This window comes from Haematobia irritans, chromosome 2 (genome assembly GCF_050003625.1).
Source record: "Haematobia irritans isolate KBUSLIRL chromosome 2, ASM5000362v1, whole genome shotgun sequence".
Lineage (NCBI taxonomy): Eukaryota > Metazoa > Arthropoda > Insecta > Diptera > Muscidae > Haematobia > Haematobia irritans.
This window is the reverse complement of record NC_134398.1, coordinates 12,360,317-12,373,894: the sequence shown is the minus strand read 5'-3', so window position 1 is coordinate 12,373,894 and position 13,578 is coordinate 12,360,317. Positions and strand designations below refer to the sequence as shown.

Below are 13,578 nucleotides of genomic sequence, written 5' to 3'. Positions count from 1 at the left end.
TAGATGGATAGAGGGACAGATAAAAATCTCAATTTTTTCTCAATAAAAAAAAATACTGTGGCTTAAGATACAAATGACGAACATTCTTAAATGGAGCAATACAAAGAATATAAAAATATAAATTTTATAAAGATTCATAAATTAAATCGATTTATTAGAATTTATAAAATTTTATATACAGGACGGACATGAAAATAAAAAACAAAAACATTTTGACAAAAAAACAATAACATTTTAGAAAAAAAAATTGATAAAATTTTCTGTAGAAAAAAATGTGACAAAATTTTCTATAGAAATGAAATTTTGACAAAATTTTCTATAGATGTAAAAATTTTGAGAAATTTTTCTATAGAGGTAAAATTTTAATAAAATTTTTTAGAGATCAAATTTGATAAAACTTTCTATAGAAACAAAATTTTGACAACATTTTTTTGTAGAAAAAAATTGACAACATTTTTTTGTAGAAAAAAATTAACAACATTTTTTATAGAAATAAAATTTTGACAAAATTTTCTATAGAAATAAAATTTTAACAAAACTTCTATAGCAATAAAATTTTTTATAGACAAAAATTGACAACATTTTTTATAGAAATAAAATTTTGAAATAAAGTTTTGACAAAATTTTCTGTAAAGATATAATTTTGACAAAGTTTTCTATAGCAATAAAGTTTTGACAAAAACTTCTGTAGAGAAAATTTTGATAAAAATTCTCATTAAATGTTGACAAAAAATTTTATTGAGATAAAACTGTGACAAAAATTTGTTTAGACAGTAGCCGACTATCAAACCTTTTTTTTTCAGAAGGTTCAAGTGTAATTCACTTTGGATTGAGTGAATTACCCGAATTTATTCTGATAATTGGTTGATAGTTTTGCTGCAAGTAGGGGATGATGATGTAGTTAGAGGGGATAAACTAGAAACTACGGACTTTGAATCAGACCATAGGGCTGTGATTTTGGAAACTGACACAACAGGACTAGAGACCATACATACTGAGGACAAATTTGACTTTAGGAAAATGGACATTAAGGGATTTAACAGAGAAGTGGACAACGGACATATTATCGACAGACAGAAACGTAATGCCTGGGGAGATTGATGACGCGATTGAGAGACTGACAAAGGCAATTAACAACAGAGTTACCATAAGATATTATTCAGCTTATTAGTCATAAGAAGTCTATGAGGAGAAGATTACATAGGAGCACAGATATGAATGAACATAATGTATTGAGGGCGATTATTAAGAATATGAGCAAGATAATTTCGGAGAAGATATCCAGATTCGAGGAGGGAAATTTTATACGTAAATTGAATGCTATATCGACGGGCGGAGATATGTATAGGAAAATATAGACACTCAGTGGATCATTCCACAGGAAAACAATTAATGAACTTATTGATGACAGAGGCCAGACAATAGTTGGAGACTTTGAGAAAGCTGAAATTCTAGCCACCGAGTTCTCAAGAAACCAAATTAACAGTAATCCAGAATTTAATAATCAAGATGAAGAGGAAGAATATGTACCAAATATGGTTGAATTTGGAAATGGATACATGGCAGATGGCTCAACAATTGGAAAAGTCGAACAAATACCCATCCGATTTGTAAAGCCAAAAGAAATCGGATCAATACTGAAAAGATTAAATAATAAGAGAAGTAGTGGAACTGATGGCATTCCAAATTATGTCCTTAGAAGGGTTGGAGAAAAGACATGGACAAGTTTAGCCGTCATATATAATCATTGTCTAAACATTGGATATTTTCCAAGAGGCTGGAAAAATTCGATAGTGATACCCATTCTGAAACCAGGGAAAAATCCCACCGACCCAGGCGGATATAGACCAATTTCTCTCCTCTCTAGCTTGGGGAAATTGTTTGAAATCATAATTTTGAAAAGAATGAATGATTATATGGAGGATGAGGACATTCGTAATAACTGCCAATACGGATTCAGAAAGAGGACTTCTACATCTCATGCACTGATGGTCTTGACAGATAAAATCACCAAGGGACTGAACAATAGGTCAGCTACGATTGCCGTTAGTTTAGATTTTAAAAAGGCTTTTGATACAGTCTGGCAAGTCGGCCTAACTAGGAAAATGAGGTACAATGGTTTCTGCCCACAAATGATAAAATTAATAAGACATTACCTTCATGAAAGGACATTTACCGTATCGCTTGGGGATATGAGATCGAACCCAAAGATAGTATTGGCTGGAGTTCCACAGGGTTCAGTTCTGGGCCCCGTACTCTATAATATCTACCTATCGGATATACCACAACCGACGGCTGAGAATCTGATACTCATATACGCGGATGACATTATGGTCGCATCCACACATTCAAGGGCAAGAACTGCTAACAGAAATCTAACGGATTATCTTGGGATCCTGAAGGCATATTTTAATAACTGGGGACTAACCCTTAATATAGACAAATGCAAAGCCATAATATTCAAAGGCAAGAGGAAAAGGATATATAAAAATGCCAGGAAATTTAGACCTGATATTAGGATTGGACAGGAGAGAATTGAGACTGTTGTGGTCCTGAAATATCTCGGTGTAGTCTTTCAAGAGAACATGACATTCACGAGACAAGTCGATCACTCGATCAAGAAGGGAAGAGCTGCTTTCCAGACAATTCATAGTGGGCGAAAAGGGGCGGTCTTAGCAAGAAGATTAAACTTATGATATATAAGCAAATAGTTAGGCCAACGATGGCATACGCTTTCCCGATATGGTTCACAATATCGGCACATCAGATGGATAGACTGCGCATTTTAGAGCGGAAGATTTTAAGATATTGCCTTGAACTGAATTGTCGACAGGATGAAAATGGACAATGGATAAGACCTAGTTGTCAGCAGATATATGATCTGAGCGCAATCGACAGAGTCGATAGGTTCATGGTGAGGACAGCCATCAATCATATCACGGGTTGTACCAGCCACCCTAACAATATAATAAGAATTTAGATGTAAGAATCATATGTAAAAGTGAATGATGATGAGGAATGTTGTAATTCCGAAACGTGCGTCCATCCAACCATCTTGCAGTCTATAGGGCTTTGCCCAAATAAATTTGACAAGCATATTTTTCCTCTATTGGTTAAGCTACACTTGTAGTTTATCAATGCATGGCTTTAAGCTGAGATCAAAAACAACAATAATAGAGATAAAATTTTGATAAAATTTTCTATAGAAATACAATTTTGACAAAATTCTTTATAGAAATAGAATTTTGACAAAATTTTCTATAGAGATAAAATTTTGATAAAATTTTGTACAGAAATACAATTTTGACAAAATTTTCTATAGAAATAAAATGTTGACAAATTTTTCTATAGAGATAACATTTTAATAAAATTTTCTATAGAGATAAAATTTGAAAAAAAAAACATTCTACAGCTATAAAATTTAGACAAAACATTCTATAGCAATAAAATTTTTACAAAATTTTCTATAGAGATAACATTTTGATAAACTTTTCTATAGTTTTGATAAAATTTTTATAGAGATAAAAATTTGATAAAATTTTCTATGGCAATAAAATGTTGACAAAATTTTCAATAGAGATAAAATTCTAACATAATTTCTATAAAGATAAAATGAAATTTTCTATAAATAAAGATAATTTGAGGTATATAGGTATACAATTTTGAGAAAAATTTCTATAGAAATAAAAAAAAAAAATTTTATAGAACAAAAATTCTATAGAAATTAAACTTTGTCAAAATTTCCTAAAGAAATAAAATTTAGACAAAATTTTGATAAAACTTTTTATAGAAATAAAAATTTGACAAAAGTTTCTATAGAAATAAAATTTTGACAAAACTTTCTACAGAAATAAAATTTTTACAAAAATTTCAATAGAAATAAAATATTGAGAAAATTTTCTATAGAAATAAAAATTTGACAAAATTTTCTATAGAAATAAAATTTTGGCAAAATTTTTATAGAGATAAAATTTGATTAAAAATTTTCTAAAAAAAAGTTATAGAGACACATTTGTATACCCTCCACCATAGGATGGGGGTTATATTAACTTTATTGTTCCGTTTGTAACACATCGAAATATTGCTCTAAGACCCCATAAACTATATATATATTCTGGGTAGTGAGTGAAATTCTGGGTCGCTCTGAGCATGTCCGTCCGTCCGTCCGAACGAAACAAGCCATCGACTTGAAACTTGGCACAAGTAGTTGTTATTGATGTAGGTCAGATGGTATTGCAAATGGGCCATATCGGACCACTTTTACGTATAGCCCCCACATAAACCGACACCCAGATTTGGGTTTCGGATCTTCTTGGAGAAGCAAAATTCATCCGATCCTGGTGCAACTTGGTACGTGGTATTAGTATGTGGTCTCTAAGAACCATGAAAAAATTGGTCTATATCGGTCCATAATTATATATAGTCCCCATATAAACCGACCTCCAGAGTTGACCTCTGGAGCCTCGTGGAGGAGCAAAATTTCTCCGATCCGGTTGAAATTTGATACGTGGTGTAAGTATATGGTCTCCAAAAACCACGCCAAAATTGGTCCATATCGGTCCATAATTATATATAGTCCCCATATAAACCGACCTCCAGAGTTGACCTCTGAAGCCTCGTGGAGGAGCAAAATTTATCCGATCCGGTTGAAATTTGATACGTGGTGTAAGTATATGGTCTCCAACAACCACGCCAAAATTGGTCCATATCGGTCCATAATTTATATAGCCCCCATACAAACCGATCCCCAGATTTGACCTCTGGAGCCTATTGGAGGAGCAAAATTTATCCTATCCTGTTGAAATTTGGTACGTGTTGTAAGTATATGATCGCTAACAACTATGCCAAAATTGGTCTATATCGGTCCATAATTATATATAGCCCCCATATAAACCGATCCCCAGATTTGACCTCTGGAGCCTCTTGGAGGAGCAAAATTTATCTGATCCGGTTGAAATTTGATACGTGGTCTAAATATATGGTCTCTAATAACCATGCCAAAATTGGTCCATATCGGTCTATAATTATATATAGCCCCCATACAAACCGATCCCCAGATTTTACCTCCGGATGCTTTTAGTGGAGCAAAATTCATCCGATCCGGTTGAAATTTGGTACGTGGTGTTTATATATGGTCTCTCATAACCATGCCAAAATTGCTCCATATCGGTTCATAATTATATATAGCCCCCATACAAACCGATCCCCAGATTTGACATCTAGAGCCTCTTTGAGGAGCAAAACTTATCCTATCCGGTTGAAATTTAGTACGTGCTGTTAATATATGATCGCTAACAACTATGCCAAAATTGGTCCATATCGGTCCATAAATATATATCTCACCCACATAAACCGATCCCAAAATATGACCTCTGGAGCCTCTTGGAGGAGCAACATTTATCCGATCACGTTGAAATTTGGTACGTTGTGTAAGTATATGGTCTCTAACAACCACGCAAAAATTATCCATATCGGTCCATTATTATATATAGCTCCCCCATAAACCGATTCCCAAATTTGACCTTCGGAGTCTCTTGGAGGAGCAAAATTTATCCTATCCGGTTGAAATTTGATATGTGGTGTTAATATATGGTCTCTAACAACCATGCCAAAATTGGTCCATATCGGTCCATAATTAAATATATATAGCCCCCATATGAACACATCCCCAGATTTGCCCTCCGGAGCCTTTTGGAAAAGCAAATTTCATACGATTCGGTTGAAATTTGGTACGTGGTGTTGGTATATGGTTTCTAACAACCATGCAAAAATTGGTCCATATCGGTCCATAATTATATATAGCCCCCATATAAATCGATCCCCAGATTTTCCTGCGGAGCCTCTTGGAGGAGCAATATTCATCCAGATTTGACCTCCGATGCCTCTTGAAGGAGCAAATTTTACCCGATTCGTTTGAAATTTGTACATTGTGTTAGTATATGGCCGCCAACAACCATGCCAAACTTGGCCCATATAGTTATACATAGCCCTCAGATAAACCGATACCCAATCACACAAAAATTGGTCAATATAGGTTCATTCATTATATATAACCCCCATATAAAGCGATCCCCATATTTCAGTCTGGCTCCCCATATTCCGGTCAAGGGATTATATCGGTTGCCTATATATACCTATATATACCACGTATGGACTAACTTACAATTTAGAAGACGATGTTAAGAAGTTGTAAGATACCTTGACATCGGCAAGTATTACCACCAAGTAATTCTTTAGTAGAAGTTTCTACGCAATCCATGGTGGAGGGTACGACCTGGCCCAACTTACGGCCGTATATACTTGTTTTCACATTCGATTTATTTCGGTAGTGAAAAGCTCTATAACATGATTGAAGCCCAAAAATATTTATGTTTTGCAATAGATTAAGATCTATAGAAACAATGAGATGTTTCCAGTAAGACCCCTATGGGAAATTGGTGTAAATTGCCGCTGACGGACTTATCACAGAACTGGTACTTGTGCTCCAGTTAGTTGCAATTTTTAAATAGTTGATTTTTTTTATTTACGTACTCGCTTGATATTAAAATCTTAGATCACTAAATGTGAAAATGCTTGAAGCATTTTCACATTTAGTGAAATAAAATTATCAGAATAACCAATTGTTCGACATATTTCAAAAGTTTTTTTTTTACAATTCGGGTTCGATTGGTATGCACAAATTGAAACCAATTTCTAAGAGTTTGTACGAGACTGGTTCCTAAGAACCTGTCTATGGGGAGCTCCTGCTAAATTGTCCCAGGACGTGTCCATTGGGATGAGTCCAAGACGCGTCCTAAAATGTAAATTTACCCCGTCAATGACAAACCCATGTTAAAGTGACCGGTCCCTTCCATACGTCTTGACCAGAACTAGGACTGGTCCATACACACCAGGGACTAGTCCTGTAACGGTTATGTGGTTGATCCATTTCCCGTAGGGACTGAATACGGAGAGTCTGGTATTACACAAATCACTTTAGTGATTTCCGCTTTATTTTTTTCTTTACATTTAATAATTTTTAATTTCATTTTTTTTTTTGGTCTTTTAAATATTATTTTTTAATATTCACCTTTTTTTAAAAATTTAGTATTTTATTTTCAATACATTTTTTTATTGTTTACAAATTCACAAATATTATTTTAAAATTCACTTCACTTATTTTTCATAATTTTTCTCTAGTTTTAACTTATTTGGACATACTTCCTTTGCTCACTAAATGCTCTGATTATTGGAAACTTGAAAATAGAGGTTAAATAAATGTAACATTTGATGTTGCTTAGCTCATTTGCTCTCATTCTCATTGCAGTGGAGATTTGTTTTCTATTAACAACAAAAACAACAATTTCAAGAGTATTGACATGTTAATTAAAAATGTATTAGTTGTACATTTGTGTACACATTAGCGAGAGTCAACATGGAAGAGATGAAGAGAGAGATAGGGATAGAGAGAGATAAGAAATGCTCGTATATTGTATGTGATAACCATAAAAACACACAAAGAAATATCTACGATAAATTAGGAAGAAATTTACGAATCAATGTAGATTAGTTGAAATTTTTTTAAGAAAAATAAAAAATTAGGGAAATAATTTAAAAATATATATTGATATCATTTTTGTGTTGTTAATTGACTGCAAAAAGAGCTTAGCAACACAGGAAAATAATGTTTGTACAAGTGAGACTGCATCTACGGTCTAAATTCCGGTCTACGCCCTGATATAATCTCCTCAAACTTGCTATGAAACAGTTTGATATAAATTCCGCCTATGTGTGATTTATATCCTGTCACAGAATCATTGAAAATTGTTTGGGGATCTCCATCACCTTTTTCAATAATTTACAAAATTTATATTCGTCATAAACGCAATATGGTGCCATAAAGCATATGCCACCATAGTGAACATTCCATCAATTTAGATGAACTTTTAAACTAATTTTTTGAAGCACTTTTTGAGTGTACTTTAATTCTATAATGCATCCATGTCACTCCTGCCTCTTCCTTTCCTTTGTTTCAACTATGCTATGCTATATTTAAGGCACACATCACCGAGGGTCTTTTCCTACTAATGAACTTTTGCTAATTAAAAATGTGTTAACAATGAAATACAGTACAGTGTACAGGAGATGGGGAGAGGGAGAGACAAGGAGAGGATACCAGGTTCAGAGAAGACCATCAATGAATTTAACTGACATGGAATGCATTGCAGCTCATGCAATATATTGCCCTGTGTGTCTTTAAGGGGACGGGAGTTTTACAAAGAGACTGCTGAAGCGTACATTTTGCGAAGCAATTTTCAAGTGAAATTTCATAGATATTTGAATCTATAAAGTAACTAAATATTGATTAAAATTTTGTTCAGAATAAAATTTAAAGTCTGTAAAATAAGCATACATCTTTTTTTCAGAAAAATGTGTCTATGCGACTTTTTTCCTGCGAAAAATGTCTGTGAGACTTTCTCCCTGAAAAATGTTTCTATGAGAATTTTTCCTGACAATGTGTATGTGAGAATTTTTTCCCTCCAGGAAGAAGACTTTATTTTATCAGCAAATGTCTGTGAACTATATTCCAATAATGAAAATAAATTTTGAACAAAATTTAAAAGAGAATGGAAAGCATCTGTCCAGATATAATACCAGCCATGTTCTTATTTTGCGAGTCTATTACAGAATCCGGCAAAAAAAATAAAATAAAATCGGCCCACATCTCTTATTTTCAAGTACACTAACGTAACTCTTCTTCTATCTTCTCTCTAACTCAACTTCTCTTACATGTTTTTTTTGTTCAAGTATTTAGGCAAAATCACACTCTAAAGATTCATAGGAAAGAGAGAACTATGGGTTATTAAAGATCGGAATGTACTCTTAATTAACTATATCGAAATGAAGAACTTGTGCCCGTAAGAAAAAATTGCCTATGCGACTTTTTCCCAAAGAGTCTGTGATACTTTTTTCGTGAAAAGAATTTCTGTGGGACTATTTTCCATAAAAAAGTGTATTTGATTTTTTTTCTAGAAAACAGTGTACGTGAGACGTTTTTCCCGGAAAAGTCACTATAAGATTTTTCCTGAAAAAGTGCATCTATGAAATTTTTCCTGAAAAATGCATCTATCAAATTTTTCCTGAAAAACTGCCTGAGACTTTTTTCCTAAAAAATTTCTATGCGATTTTTTCTGAAAACGTGAGCCATTTTTCTAAAAAAGTCTATGAGATTTTTCTCATGTTTGTGAGACTTTTTTTCCAGGAAAAGGTATCTGTGAGATTTTCTCCCGGAAAAAACGTGTATTTGAGTGTTTCTGAAAAAGTGTATGTGATGAGACGTTTTTCTTGAAAAAAGTCTCTACGAGATTTTTTCCCGAAGAAGTTTCCTTATGAGATTTTTTTCCTGAAAAAGTGTCTGAAAATTTTTTCCTATGCGATTTTTTCCTGAAAATATAAGACTTTTTCCAAAAAAAGTCTCTATGAGAAAGAAATGTCTGTGAGACTTTTTCCAGAAAAATGTGACTGTAAGTGTCTCTGGGAAATCTCTATGTAATTTTTTTCCTGAGAATTTGAGACTTTTTTCCAAAAAAACTCTCTATGACAAAAAGTGTCTGTGAGAAATTATTCCTGAAAACCTGTATTTGAGTATTTTCTGAATAAAAGTCTCCATGAAATTTTTTCCTAAAAAAATGTCTGTAAATCAATTTTCCTAACAAAGTTTGTGGAGAGATTTTTCTCGACAAGACAGTCTGTGAGACTGTGTTCGTGAAAAAGGTGTCTGTGAGACTTTTTCCTGAAAGAAGTATCCATGAGACTTTTTCCAGAAAAAAATATTCTTGAGAATTTTTTCCTGAAAAAAGTGCCCTTATTTGCTTTTTCCCGAAAAAGTGTTTTCCAGAAAAAAGTCTATGAGATGTTTTCCACAAAAAAATGCCTGCGAGACTTTTTTTCTGAAAAAAAGTGTTTACGAGATCTCTCCCCTGAAAATTTGTCCATAAGAGTTTTTTCTGAAAAAATTTCTGATTGGCTTTTTTGGTGAAAAAATATCTGTGAGACTGTTTTCCTGAAAAAAGTGTCTGTGGGACTTTTTTCCAGGAAAAAGTGTATGCGAAATCTTTTTTTTAGAAAAAAGTGTATGTGAATTTTTTCAAAAAAAAAAATCTATGAAATGCCTATGAGACTTTTTTCCAGAAAAAAGTCTATGAGATGTTTTCCACAAAAAAATTTCTGTGAGACGTTTTTCCTGAAAAAGAGTTTTTTTCTGAAAAAATTACCATATTTCGTGAAAAATAGTGTCTGTGGGACTTTTCTCCAGGAAAAAGTGTATGCGAAAGCTTTTTTTTTAGGAAAAAGTGTATGTGAATTTTTTCAAAAAAAAATTCTATGAGATGCCTGTGAGACTTTTTTTCCAGAAAAAAGTCTATGAGATGTTTTCCACAAAAAAATTTCTGTGAGACTTTTTTCCTGAAAAAGAGTTTTTTCTGAAAAAATTCTGATAGACTTTTTTCGTGAAAAAAATGTCTATGAGACTGTTTTCGTGAAAAAAAGTGTCTGTGGGACTTTTTTCCAGGCAAAAGTGTATGTGAACATTTTTTTCAGAAGAAAAGTGTATGTGATTTTTTTCCAAAACAAAAAAATTCTTTGAGATTTTTTCAGAAAAAGTGATCTTTAAAAAAAAAATTATGAGAAAAAGATGTCTGTGAGACCTTTTTCCTGGAAAAGGTGTTTATGTGACTTTTTTCCTAAAAACAGTCTCTATGAAATTTTTTCCTAAAAAAGTGTGTCTTTTTATCCAAAAATATCTCTATGAAAAAAAGTGTCTGGAAGACTTTTTCCAGGAAAAGGTGTCTGTGACAAATTTTTCTCGAAAACGTATATTTGAGTATTTGAAAAAAGCCTCTATGAGATTTTTCCTGAAAAAAGTGTCTGTGAGTCAATTTTCCAAAAAAAAGTGTCATTGAGACGGTTTTTTTTTAACTTGTCTGTGCGAAAAAATACCCATTCTGAAACAAGTGTCCTTGAGTGTTTTTTCCTGGAAAAAGTGTTCTTGAGAGTTTTTTTTCTGAAAAAAGTGACCTTAAAGTTTTTCCCAAAAAATTGTCTGAGAAATTTTATTCTTAAAAAAATGGCTTCGAGACTTTTTTCCTCAAAAAAATTTCTGTGAGACTTTTTTCCGAAAATAATTGTTTATGGGAGTTTTTTTTTCATGGAAAAAGTGTGTGAGAGACTTTTTTTCTGAAAAAAATGTCCATGAGAGTTTTTCTTGGAAAAAGTGTCTGAAAGACTTTTTTCCAGAAAAAAATGTCTGTGAGACTTCTTTCCTGAAAAAATTGTCCATGGGAGTTTTTTCTTGGAAAAAGTGTCTGAGAGACTTTTTTCCTGAAAAAAGTGTCTGTGAGTAAATTTTCCTAAAAAAGTGTCATTGAGACGGTTTTTGTTTTTTTGTTTTTTTGAAAAACTTGTCTGTGCGAAAAAATACCCATTCTGAAACAAGTGTCCATGAGTGTTTTTTTTTCTGGAAAAAATGTTCTTGGGAGTTTTTTTTTTTTTTGGAAAAAAAGTGATTTTAAAGTTTTTCCAGAAAAATTTTCTGGGAAGTTTTATTCTTAAACAAATGCCTTTAAGACTTTTTTTCAGAAAAAAATGTCTGTGAGACTTTTTCCCTGACCCATTTTCCTTACAAAGTTGTCCATGAGAGATTTTGTTGGAAAATTTGTCTGATAGACTTCTTTCCTAAAAAATGTCTGTGAGAGTTTTTTTCTTGAAAAATTTGTCCATGACAGTTTTTTTTTCCTTTCTTGGAAAAAGTGTCTGAGAGACTTTTTTCTAGAAAAAAATTGTCTGAGAGAATTTTTTTCTACAAAAATTGTCCATGGGATTACTTTTTTTTGGAAAATGCGTATGATAGACTTTTCTCCAAAAAAAATTTTTTTTGAGATATTTTTTTCCTAAAAAAAATTGCCCATGGGAGTTTTCTTTATTTTTTTTTTTTGTCTGAGAGACCTTTTTCCAGAAAAAAATGTCTGTTGGACTCTTTTTCTCTAAAAAATTGTCCATGGGATTTTTTTCTTGGAAAAAGCGTCCGATAAACTTTTTTCCAGAAAAAAAGAGAGATTTTTTTCCTAAAAAATTGTCCGCGGGAGTTTTGTTTGTTTTTTTTTTTTTTTTTTTTTTGAAAAGTGTCTGAGAGACTTTTTTCGAGAAAAAATTGTTCATGGAGTTTTTTCTTGGAAAAAGTGTCTGAGAGACGTTGTTCCAAAAAACTTGTCTTTGAGACCTTTTCCCAGAAAAACTTGTCTGTAAGACTTTTTTCTGAAAAAAGTCTATGAGATTTTTTTCCTGAAAAATTGAGACTTTTTTTGAAAAATTAGATTTTTTTTCTGAAAAAAATGAGACATTTTTCAAAAAAAAAAATGAGAAAAATATGTCTTTTCCCAGGAGAAGGTGTCTGTGAGTGTCTCTGGGAGAAGTCTAAGCAATTTTTTTTTCTGAAAAAGTCCCTATAAGATGTTTTCTCTATGAGAGAAAAAAGTGTTTTTGAGACTTTTTTTCCAAGAAAAGGTGTCTGCGAATTTTTTTTTTTTTTCTGAAAAACTCTTATTTGGGTATTTTCTAAAAAAAAGTATCTATGAATTTTTTCCAGAAAAAAATTGTCTGACAGACTTTTTTCCTGAAAAAATTATTCATGGGAATTTTTTCTTGGAAAAAGTGTCTGAGAGACGTTATTCTAAAAAAACTTGTCTTTGAGACTTTTTCCACAAAAAATTTGTCTGTGAGACTTTTTTCTGAAAAAAAGATTTTTTTTCTGAAAAAATGAGACTTTTTTCAAAAAAAAAAAAAAAATATGAGAAAAATATGTCTTTTCCCAGGAGAAGGTGTCTGTAAGTATCTCTTTGAGAAGTCTATTAATTTTTTTTTCTGAAAAAGTTTATATAAGATGTTTTTTCTATGAGAGAAAAAAGTGTTTTTGAGACTTTTTTTCAGGAAAAGGTGTCTGCGAAAAATGTTTCCTTAAAAACTCGAATTTGAGTATTTTCTAAACAAAATGTCTCTAGAAGATTTTTGTTTTCCTGAAACAAATGTCTGTGAGACTTTTTTTCGGAAAACAAATCTGTTATACTTTCTTCCTGAAAAACGTGTCTATGAGACTTTTTTCTAAAAAAAGTGTCCATGAGAGTTTTTTTTTTTTTTGAAAACAGTGTTCTTAATTTTTTCCCCAAAAAAGTGTCTCAGAGATTTTTTTTTTAAAAAAATGGTTGAGAGACTTTGTACTTGAAAAAAATATCTGTGATACTTTTTTACTGAAAAAAGTGTCTGTGGCTATTTTTCCCTGAAAAAGTGCCTGTGATATACTTTCCTTCAAAAAAAGCTTCACTAATTTTTTTTTTCTTAGAAAAATTTCCTTTAGTGTTGGTTAATAGACAGTTTTAATATGCCATTAAACTTTCCTGAAATGCTCTCAATGATGATAGTGCGTTTTGTTTACCACAATTGAAAAGCTAATTTTGTATCATAGATAATGCCATCAACAACATTTACATCACAACATATAACACACATCGTTTTGGTTATCCATATTCCCTTAAGTATTGTTAAATT

The 13,578-nt window shown here is 32.0% G+C and overlaps 2 protein-coding genes across 3 annotated transcripts in view; one reads left to right on the top strand and one right to left on the bottom strand.

Moving 5' to 3' along the window:
- LOC142223482 (uncharacterized) overlaps positions 1–7,217 on the bottom strand; it is a 146,205-nt gene extending 138,988 nt beyond the window's left edge. For both annotated transcript variants that reach the window (XM_075293367.1, XM_075293368.1), the window contains exon 1: positions 7,070–7,217. The gene's annotated coding sequence lies outside the window, so the exon portion shown is untranslated. The remainder of the gene's footprint in view (positions 1–7,069) is intronic.
- The window catches only part of LOC142223481 (uncharacterized), a 525,017-nt gene that overhangs the window by 230,783 nt on the left and 280,656 nt on the right, over positions 1–13,578 (top strand). The window lies entirely within an intron of this gene.